This window comes from Piliocolobus tephrosceles, chromosome 1 (assembly GCF_002776525.5).
Source record: "Piliocolobus tephrosceles isolate RC106 chromosome 1, ASM277652v3, whole genome shotgun sequence".
Taxonomy (NCBI): Eukaryota; Metazoa; Chordata; class Mammalia; order Primates; family Cercopithecidae; genus Piliocolobus; species Piliocolobus tephrosceles.
The window spans coordinates 86,675,223-86,686,833 of record NC_045434.1 but is presented as its reverse complement, the minus strand read 5'-3'; the positions used below and the strand labels follow the sequence as shown (position 1 = coordinate 86,686,833).

The 11,611-nt window shown below is 43.0% G+C and overlaps 1 non-coding gene across 1 annotated transcript; it reads left to right on the top strand.

Annotated features, from left to right (window-relative positions):
- Nucleotides 1-167, top strand: LOC111544017. The gene has a single exon (XR_002732003.1). It is a non-coding gene; the product is annotated as a U1 spliceosomal RNA (small nuclear RNA).
- Nucleotides 168-11,611: the final 11,444 nt, after the last annotated feature.

Below are 11,611 nucleotides of genomic sequence, written 5' to 3'. Positions count from 1 at the left end.
CCCCTTACCTGGCGGGGGACAGACCGTGGTCAGGAAGGGGGTTCTCCCTGGACGAGGCTAGTCCACCGCACTCCGGCTGCGCTGACCCCTGCGATTTCCACCCACGCGGGGCCCTCCTCCGGGGTGCTGTTTGTGCTACCGGACGACTGGGTTCACATTCTCTCCTGACAGGCCTTGGCTCACCGCCGACGCCTATATCGCCGCCAGAGACCCTTCGCCGCCCTCGTAGGGATCTTGAGGGCCTTGTTCTCACTCAAGTTCACGAACAGACAGATGTGAGCTCTCTGTCTTTTACACGCTGAATTTGGCTATCGGCAAAAAAGCCCTGATCCAGAGCTTGGGTCTCCTCCCGGCCTGCACACGACTTCCCGACTCCGGCCTTCTAGCGCGGCTCTGGGCTCGCGGGTGGGCAGCCTCCACCCAGTGTGGAACTGCGGCAGCCGCAGCCCCCGCAGGCTGGCGGTCAGACACTAGCAGGAAAGGGACACAAGGCGTCCGTGGTGGGAAAGCATGGGAGACATCGCTTTCCCACCTAGCGAGAAGGTCTCCCTACAGTCTTTGGAGACAAGATGGTGGGAGGCACCCGTTCCAGGAATAAGACGGGTGCTCCTGAGGCCTGACTCGGCAAGGAGGCTCCTGGGTTCTGTGCTCCCTCTCCCTATCCGCTGTAGCAAAAGCTGCTTCACACATCTCAGCTGGCTTCCTCTTCCGCCTCTGCCTCCTCTTCCTCCCCAGCCGTTCGTGGGACAGCAAGGCCCCCAGCCCATGGGAAAGACCTAGCCTCCTCTCCAGCACTTGGAGTTGGATGCACCTCTCCTAACCCCAGGACGACAGAGACCCTGAGATGGAAGGGGACTCCTTCCCTTGCCAGGAGAGGGTAAGGAAGGGAGTCAAGGACAGAATTTTCTTCAGCAAACAGTAAAAGGGGAAGTCTGGGGACGCTAAGAGTTTTTAAAACCTTTGCCCCATCACATAAGTAATCTATGATTTTCCACTACACAAATCAGCACTCCTACTCCTCCCTCCTTCCCCACCCCCGATCCTGATTCCTGTTTACAAAGAACTCTCAAAAACACAGAATTATGTATAACAGTTCCCAGTTTACTCAGGAAATTCTGAGATTACAAAGAGACTTTACAAATAAACAAGTGAAGAGAAGAACGTTGGTGGGTCCAACATAGTACGGCCATGGTTTTACATTGAAAATATAGAAAGACAACCTCAGAATAAGGAAACTTTTGGAACTGAATAAATCAAGTTTATCATTAGAACGCAGAGAAAAAAACTCTCCAAATGTTGCTAATCTTCTGTTTTAAACTACTGGTTGGATTGCGGAGCGGGAGAGCAAGGGAATCCGCCAAAGATTTTTGGATGAAAATTAACCACCCCTTGTCTACCATAGTCACACCCCAATGCCCCTTAGATCAGAATCCTTTGGAAGGAGCGTCCAAGAGGTATAAAGCAAAACCAGGGAAAAAAAGCAAAACTCGCTAATTCTGTAGTTCGTTTTCTCTCATTAAAAATATAAATATCAGGCTAACACATGTTGACACAATACCAGGGACACAGAATCCCTCCCGAAAGACCGACAGGCCCACGGAAGGCGCAGATGCCAAGGTGGTTGACGAGGTTCAGTAACTCGGTGTTTGGGCACACCTCTCCGTGAGACTGTCTCCGCAGCTCCCCTCATCTCTATGCGGATACCTCCCCACACGCTTCCCTTTTCCTTGGGCCGCCCAAGCCTCTCCGACCCACTACTGAAGAGTCTCCCCTGGCCCACAGCTTCTCTCCTTCCCATACCTTCACTTGTTGATCCTCGCTCCATAGTGAGACGTGGCCTAATGTAGCAGAAAGCCCAGCAGGCGAATCTGTCTGACAAATGTCTGACGGCCTTTGGATTACCCGGGGGTTTGCCCTGAGACTAGATGAAAGTAGCAAAGGTTTTAATTCCCAGTATTCGAAACTGCAGCAACCCACCGGAAACACTCCCCACTTTCAGAGACAGGCTTCGAGCACAGGAACTGTAAATTCCGGGATTATTTCGAGCAAAGAGAATGCTCCAGAGGTGGCACGTCCCTCAGGTTAGCTTCCAGCTTCCACCACTAGGGTCCATAAATGCAGTACAGCCTGTGTAATATAATGACTTTGTTGAGTAGAAACATAGTAGCTCTTCCTGCCTGAAGGGTAAGAAGGCCTGCATGGCGGGCAGTCAGACCCCAGTCTCCCGCATGAGAAATTCTGCCACTGAACTGTAGCAGGAGGAGCTGAGGACAAAACCCTCAGACACTGAGATAGTGAAGGGAATGGCTTTCATCAGCTGGGAGCACTGGCAGGCTAGCATCTTAAAATCTGAGCTCACCAGGTGCTCAACTTCTGTCCCTTTTAAGGGCTCACAACTCTAAGGGGGCCTGTGTGAGAGGGTCATGATCGATTTAGTAAGCCAGGGGGTACGTGACAGGGGGTGCGAGCACCAGTGGTCAAAGTGAAACAGAACAGAACGGGAGGTTTCACAATGTCCTTCTATACAAAGTCTGGAATCTACAGATAACAGTTGCTAGGTCAGGGGTCGAATTTTAACTACAAGGCTTAGGTCAGGCAGGCCCAGGCCTGGTTTCGGGTCTGGTTCCTAGGCGCCGGGCTACCTGCCTTTAGTTTCGCTTCTCTTTCCTTTTCTGAGTATAAAACAATATAAAACAATGTGGAAAGGTCTCTCTCTTCTTTCATTTCCCCCCTTTGAAACTCTCATTTTTTATTAGTGGGAGTTCTCACTCTTAGTTTTGCACTTATGTCTTCTTGCGCAATAGATTGATAGTGATTCATATAGTGTACTTGTGTTGAAACATTTTGGTCAACTAAGGTAGCAATGAAGCTTTTGGTCATTTAAAGAAGTACAGGTAGCAAACAAGGGAGCAGTAAGCAGGTTTCTATTACTATTATAATTCCGATTATAAGAGTTTTAAATCCTCCTAGTGCTGGGAACCACCTTCTAAACATGCCTTCAGGGTCGAATCTGTGCTACACTTGTACATGCATATGTGCCAGTTTTATCATATTTTTAACAATGTCTTTAACTATTTGCCTTTGATTATCTATGTGTAGACAGTAATTAGTAAGGTTAAATTTCTTATAGACCTCTCTTTCAGCTGCTAGCAAGTAGTCGAGAGCCAATCTATTTTGATAGATAGCATTTCTTATCTGAGTTTCTTGCCAGGCCAGAATAGTCAAGGCTTGACTGGTTTTATTAGTGATGAGTTCTAAAACAGCTTGCAACCATATGATTCGGTTGAGCATGTAAGTGGGGGTCCGGTATCCCCATGAGCCATCTTATGTCTAAGTGGCAGGACTATAGTATTGTATAATTTTTTAGGAGGTCATTCATCATTTTTTAATTATCTATGGCTACGTTTCGCTTTTCACGGGAAGCATAGACAGGGTAGCCCAGGAGTTTGCCTGTTTTTATGGGCAGTAGGAAGAAAGATGGTTTAATAGTGCCAGTAACACAATTACCTGTCCACTGGTCAGGCAGCTTAGCATAGGTTCTATGTCTACATATCCAGTATAGCCCAGTGGGGGCCGTGCAGTCCCAGTGGGATTCTGGGTGGGCCCAAACAGTCTGCAACTTTGGAAATTTACTGAATGGATTTTTATCTGTATGGTTTGAACTCCACCATGTAACTGTTTTTGTGGTACCATTATACAGTTTTTGTCCTAGACAACTAAGTCATCCTACAGAACGAGTGAATTCTTTCCTTTGTTTAGCTATGCAATATTGTCTAATAATTGAGACTTTTAGAACCTAGAAATGATTCTTTTGGGCTGGGAATTCATCAGGAACAGGTTCTGTAGGTACTAATTCTCAGGCTTCTTATGGCCATTGATCTCCTATTACAGTTTCTCCACAAACATAACATGAAGTGACATTTGGAGACTGGGCTATATGCTCGGCTAATTGCAAAAACACATTTCTGGTTTTTCCTGGAGTCTCTGGTACTGGCACATTTAGTTCATCATAGGAAGTCTGAAATACTGGTTCTGCAGAGAGTTCACAAACCTCCTCTTTTACAAAGATATTTACTCTAGGATCTAGTCCTTTTCTATCGATGCCCAGAGATACGTGTTCTCCTTTTTTCTACCTTGGGTTTAAGGGTTTTGTAATGACTAATTTCAAGGGGTTGCAGCTTCCACTCGTATAGGAGGGGCTGCCTTCTCCTTTTTGGAGCTAAACAGGATCTTTTTCATCCTTTTTCTAAGTAGTTTAGCTGACACAAGACCAGTAATTACACACATTTGCACCTGAGCTTAATTCATGGCAGGTATACTTATTTCCTGCTGTGTAACTTTTTTTTTTTTTTCAATTTAAAGAACCACATCTTATTGTATGCCAATTGCTATTGATAGTGGCACAAGCATTAAATTTTAGGGTTGTATGCTTGGGGACCCTTCTTTCTTCTGTCTTAGCTATTACTTTACTTGTGTCGCCTAGAAAAGGACCAGTCCTGAATTTTATTTTAAACACTGTGATCATGGGAGGCTTAAAATGGGTCATAACACACATCAGGTTGGTTATTTCCTGGGTTACATATCTTGGATAGAATAGCATTATACAAACAAGTTTCTTTTAGAGTCCCGGTACACTTATAATAACCATAAAATAATAGGACTGTAGCAATTTTTTGTCCTACCTCAGTGACTTGATGTACACACTGGGAACAGCCCTCAGTCTGAGGAAGGTCAGTTGAAGTCCTCACTGTACAAGTCGAAATTTTAAGGAAATTGAGTCCTGTGATGAGTTTTCTCATGCTTCAGCCATGTGTGGACCAGTCAGCTTCCGGGTGTGATTGGAACAGGGCTTGTTGTCTTTTTCAGAGTCACTTTGCAGGGGTTGGCAAAGCTGCTCCCATCCACGTACAGCTTCCAGTCTACTGATGTTTAAGGGTGGTCTTGGAGATCGGGCCTACTAGAATAAACTGAGTCCAATACTTCTACACAGTTATGTTTAACTGGGCTCTCTGATACCAGGAGCAAGGTGGCGGGGTTTAGGGTGTTGCAAACTTCAATGGTTATGTGGGGATTTTCACAGAGCAAGCTTTGGTATCTAGTTAGTCTAGCATTCATCAGCTAATGGTGTTCTTTGGTATTTATTAAAGTCACCACAGCACGGGGGACTTTATGTTTAGGTTTTGCCTAAGCATTAGCTTATCTGCTTCTTGTGCTAACAGGGCCATTGCTGCCAGGGCCCTTAGATATGGGGGCCAGCTTTTGGAAACCCCGTCTAGTTGTTTTGAGAGATAGGCCACTGGCATTGGCCAGGGCCCTACAGTGGGTTAAAACTCCAACTGCCATTTTTTTTTTTGACACATAGAGTGTAAAATGTTTTGTCAGATCAGGTAGCCCTTGGGCTGGGGCTGACCTGAGTTTTTCTTTTAACTCATGAAAAGCTTGTTGCTGTTGGTTTTAATAAATGTTATCTAATTTATGTTTTTATTGACTGTTATCTACCAACATATGACTTAAATCCTGTAACTATTTGATTTCAAGCTTTAATTTGATCTGGTATTCCTTGTGGGGCTCCAATTGCATTTAAATAGATGTGACAGTTGAAAGACCTATAAGGGGTTCTCTCACTTTATAATGTCTTATTTTTTTTTCTTCCTCTGGTTGATGAAATGCCAGGGTGAAAGGGATGGCCAAATGGACTAAAGCACAAGTGCCACTCTAGTTATTTGGCAGAGTGCCCAGTAAAGGTCCACCACAATACCACCACACATCTGCTCGGGGATGAACAGGGGCTGACTGATTGATAAGCTCTTGAAAATTCTTAAGCTCACTGCATCCTGTTGGGTCTCCAAAGAATGCTGTTTCCTCTCTGTCATGAGAGACATGAAGTGAACTTAGTGTTGGCAGATGGAAGCTGGATGGCCCTCAGGAGCTGACCCGCAGGGTGCTGGACTTTGGGATAGAGCAGAGAGGGCTTGGCATGACTTATTACTCCAGGCTGTGGAATCCTGAAAAAGAGCTACCATGGAGCCCATGCTGGGTCGACTGGAGGACCACCTTAGTGGAAAGGGGACAATCTGGGCCTCTGGCCTGCCATGTGCACAAGCATAACAACTGCTTTTGTTTAAAGTGGAGATGGAATATTTGATCCATTCCAACCAGGCATTTGCATCTTGGTATGCTGTCTTAATTGCCAAAGTTTGTTTTAAATCTTTAACTTTTATGATCCTCTAGTAAAATGAATGTTTCCTTTAGGACCTATTTTTATTAGTTTTTGACCAAAGAAAGCCAAACACCATTTTATATTTAATAATACTTTTTGTATGATTTTTATACCATGTAAGATAAATTTTACCTTTATATTAGTGTGTTATTAATGTTAAACTTAATTTTAATAAAACCTTGTAGACATATTTATTCAATTTTTTGTGTCTGACCATAAGGTAAGATTTTATAGACTCTTTGTAACCTTTTATAATTTCTGTTAAAGAGCAGGTTGATGCTTTAAGGAAAACCTGTTGCATTTTTACTTTAATGTCCAGTTCACAGAAAAACTGGATGATACCTTTTTAATTTTAGCTAATATATTTACACACAGAATTTTCTTTACAATTAACGTTTTAAAACTTGCTTATACTTTCAAAACAATTTTTTTAACCTTTTAATGTAAGTAAAAATCCACATTCTTATGCCTCCTTATTATCTTTTTACCAAAGGTGTATTTTACTTTTCTTATACACCTCGCACATAAACTGTTTCTTCAGTAGTACTCAGGGGGCCTTATTACCTTTAAATTACACAATATTCTTTGCATAAAATTTTTTGTAACTTTTCTCTTTCAAGAGTTTCGCAGACAATTCTTCAACATGTCTTAAGTTTCTGACAATGCAAACATTTCTTTCTTTAAACAACCAGTTAATTTATTTCAGGACAAGAATTTACCATATAACACTCTTTTTACATAAATTCTGCCTCCTCCCCCATTTTTTTCTTTTTTCTTTTTGAAGATAACCATTTTTGTTGTTGTTGTTTTAATAGAAGTACATGCTAAACTAACAATACAAAGTTTTTTCTTTTCTTTTATTATTATTATTTTTAATCATTCTTTTTATTTTATCATTATACTTTAAGTTCTAGGGTACATGTGCACAACGTGCAGGTTTGTTACATATGTATACATGTGCCATGTTGGTGTGCTGAACCCATTAACTCGTCATTTACATTAGGTATATCTCCTAATGCTATCCCTCCCCACAACCCCCACAATAGGACACGGTGTGTGATGATTCCCTTCCTGTGTCCAAGTGATCTCATTGTTCAATTCCCACCTATGAGTGATAACATGCGGTATTTGGTTTTCTGTTCTTGCAACAGTTTGCCGAGAATGATGGTTTCCAGTTGCATCCATGCCCTTACAAAGGACACGAACTCATCCTTTTTTATGGCTGCATAGTATTCCATGGTGTATATGGGCCACATTTTCTTAATTCAGTCTGTCACTGATGGACATTTGGGTTGATTCCAAGTCTTTGCTATTGTGAGTAGTGCCGCAATAAACATACGTGTGCATGTGTCTTTATAGCAGCATGACTTATGATCCTTTGGGTATATCCCCAGTAATGAGATGGCTGGGTCAAATGGTATTTCTAGTTCTAGATCCTTGAGGAATCACCACACTGTTTTCCACAATGGTTGAACTAGTTTACAGTCCCACCAACAGCGTAAAAGTGTTCCTATTTCTCCACATCCTCTCCAGCACCTGTTGTTTCCTGATGTTTTAATGATTGCCATTCTAACTGGTGTGAGATGCTATCTCATTGTGGTTTTCATTTGCATTTCTCTGATGGCGAGTGATGATGAGTATTTTTTCATGTGTCTGTTGGCTGTATGAATGTCTTCTTTTGAGAAGTGTCTGTTCATATCTTTTGCCCACTTTTTTGGCAATGAGCTGCGTTCCTCTGGAGGGGGAGATGCACTCTGATTTTTTGAATTTCCAGCTTTTCTGCACTACTTTTTCCCCATCTTTGTAGTTTTATCTGCCTTTGGTCTTTGATGATGGTGACATACAGATGGGGTTTTGGTGTGGGTGTCCTTTCTGTTTGTTAGTTTTCCTTCTAACAGTCAGGACCCTCAGCTGTAGGTCTGTTGGAGTTTGCTTGAGGTGCCACTCCAGACCCTGTTTGCCTGGGTATCAGCAGTGGAGGTTCAGCTGAAAATGCAGAAATCACTCGTCTTCTGTGTTGCTCATGCTGGGAGCTGGAGGCTGGAGCTGTTCCTATTTGGCCATCTTGGGTGCACCCTCTGGTTGGTAGGCTATGAATTATTGCCTCAATTTCAGAACCTGTTATTGGTCTATTCAGGGATTCAACTTCCTCCTGGTTTAGTCTTGGGAGAGTGTATGTCTTCAGGAATTTATCCATTTCTTCTAGGTTTTCTAGTTTATTTGTGTAGAGGTGTTCATAGTATTCTCTGATGGTAGTTTGTATTTCTGTGGGGTTGGTGGTGATATCCCCTTTATCATTTTGTATTGCTTCTACTTGATTCTTCTCTCTTTTCTTCTTTATTAGTCTTGCTAGTGGTCTATCAATTTTGTTGATCTTTTCACAAAACCACCTCCTGGATTCAAAGATTTTTTGAAGGGTTTTTTGTTTCTCTATCTCCTTCAGTTCTGCTCTGATGTTAGTTATTTCTTACCCTCTGCTAGCTTTTGAATGTGTTTGCTCTTGCTTCTCTATTTCTTTTAATTGTGATGTTAGGGTGTCAATTTTAGATCTTTCCTGCTTTCTCTTGTGGGCATTTAGTGCTATAAATTTCCCTCTACACACTGCTTTAAATGTGTCCCAGAGATTCTGGTATGTTGTATTTTTGTTCTCATTGGTTTCAAAGAACATCTTTATTTCTGCCTTCATTTCGTTATGTAGCCAGTAGTCATTCAGGAGCACGTTGTTCAGTTTCCATGTAGTTGAGCGGTTTTGATTGAGTTTCTTAGTCCTGAGTTCTAGTTTGATTGCACTGTGATCTGAGAGACAGTTTGTTATAATTTCTGTTCTTTTACATTTGCTGCGGAGTGCTTTACTTCCAACTATGTGGTCAATTTTGGAATAAGTGTGATGTGGTACTGAGAAGAATGTATACTCTGTTGATTTGGAGTGGAGAGTTCTGTAGATGTCTATTAGGTCCACTTGGTGCAGAGTTGAGTTCATTCCTGGATATCCTTGTTAACTTTCTGTCTCGTTGATCTGTCTAATGTTGACAGTGGGGTGTTGAAGTCTCCCATTATTATTGTGTGGGAGTCTAAGTCTCTTTGTAAGTCTCTAAGGACTTGCTTTATGAATCTGGGTGCTCCTGTATTGGGTGCATATATAGTTAGGATAGTTAGTTCTTCTTGTTGAATTGATCCCTTTACCATTATGTAATGGTCTTCTTTGTCTCTTTTGATCTTTGTTGGTTTAAAGTCTGTTTTATCAGAGACTAGGATTGCAACTCCTGCCCTTTTTTGTTTTCCATTTGCTTGGTAGATCTTCCTCCATCCCTTTATTTTGAGCCTATGTGTGTCTCTGCATGTGAGATGGGTCTCCTGAATACAGAACACTGATGGGTCTTGACTCTTTATCCAGTTTGCCAGTCTGTGTCTTTTAATTGGACCATTTAGCCATTTACATTTAAGGTTAATATTGTTATGTGTGAACTTGAACCTGTCGTTATGATATTAGCTGGTTATTTTGCTCATTAGGTGATGCAGTTTCTTCCTAGCCTCGACGGTCTTTACATTTTGGCATGTTTTTGCAATGGCTGGTACTGGTCGTTCCTTTCCACGTTTAGTGCTTCCTTCAGGAGCTCTTGTAGGGCAGGCCTGGTGGTGACAAAATCTCTAAGCATTTGTTTGTCTGTAAAGGATTTTATGTCTACTTCACTTATGAAACTTAGTTCGGGTGGATATGAAATTCTGGGTTGAAAATTCTTTTCTTTAAGAATGTTGAATATTGGCCCCCACTCTCTTCTGGCTTGTAGAGTTTCTGCTGAGAGATCTGCTGTTAGTCTGATGGGCTTCCCTTTGTGTGTAACCCGACCTTTCTCTGGCTGCCCTTAACATTTTTTCATTTCAACTCTGGTGTATCTGACAATTATGTGTCTTGGAGTTGCTCCTCTTGAGGAGTATCTTCATGGCATTCTCTGTAATTTCCTGAATTTGAATGTTGGCCTGCCTTGCTAGGTTGGGGAAGTTCTCCTGGATAATATCTTGCAAAGTGTTTTCCGACCGGGTTGCATTCTCCCTGTCACTTTCAGGCACACCAATCAGACGTAGATTTGGCCTTTTCACATAATCCCATATTTCTTGAAGGCTTTGCTCATTATTTTCACTCTTTTTTCTCTAAACTTCTCTTCTCAGTTCATTTCATTCATTTGATCTTCAATCACTGATACTTTTTCTTCCAGTTGATCGGGTCGGTTACTGAAGCTTGTGCATTTGTCACGTAGTTCTTGTGTCATGGTTTTCATGTCTATCAGGTAGTTTATGGACTTCTCTGCATTGGTTATTCTAGTTATCCATTCGTCAAATCTTTTTTCAAGGTTTTTAGTTTCTTTGCTCTGGGTTTATAGTTCCTCCTTTAGCTCTGAGAGGTTTGATCGACTGAAGCCTTTTTCTCTCAACTCGTCAAAGTCATTCTCCATCCAGCTTTGTTTCGTTGCTGGTGAGGAGCTGCATTCCTTTGGAAGGGGAGAGGTACTCTGATTTTTTGAATTTTCAGCTTTTCTGCACTGCTTTTTCCCCATCTTTGTGGTTTTGTCTACCTTTGGTCTTTGATGATGGTACATACAGATGGGGTTTTGGTGTGGATGTCCTTTCTGTTTGTTAGTTTTCCTTCTAACAGTCAGGACCCTCAGCTGCAGTCCTGTTAGAGTTTGCCTGAGGTCCACTCCAGTTAGGCTACTCCCAGTTAGGCTTTCCCAGTTAGACTACTCGGGGGTCAGGGATCCACTTGAGCAGGCAGTCTGTTGGTTCTCAGATCTCAACCTCCATGCTTGGAGAATCACTACCCTCTTCAAAGCCGTCAGACAGGGCCATTTACATCTGCAGAGGTTTCTGCTGCTTTTTGTTTACTATACCCTGTCCCCAGAAGTGGAGTCTAGAGGCAGGCAGGCCTCCTTGAGCTGCGGTGGGCTCCACCCAGTTCGAGCTTCCTGGCCGCTTTGTTTACCTACTTAAGTCTCAGCAATGGCGGGTGCCCCTCCCACAGCCTGGCTGCAGCCTTGTGGTTAGATCTCAGACTGCTGTGCTAGCAATGAGGGAGGCTCTGTGGGCGTGGGACCCTCCGAGCCAGGTGCGGGATATAATCTCCTGGTGTGCCCTTTGCTAAGACCCTTGGAAAAGCACAGTATTAGGGCAGGAGTGACCCAATTTTCCAGGTGTTGTGTGTCACGATTTCCCTCGGCTACAAAAAGGAATTCCCTTCCCCCTTGCACTTCCCAGGTGAGGCAATGCCTCTCCCTGCTTCGGCTCTCGCTCATTGGGCTGCACCCACTGTCCTGTATCAACTGTCAGACACGCCCCAGTGAGATGAACCCGGTACCTCAGTTGGAAATGCAGAAATCACGTGTCTTCTGTGTCGCT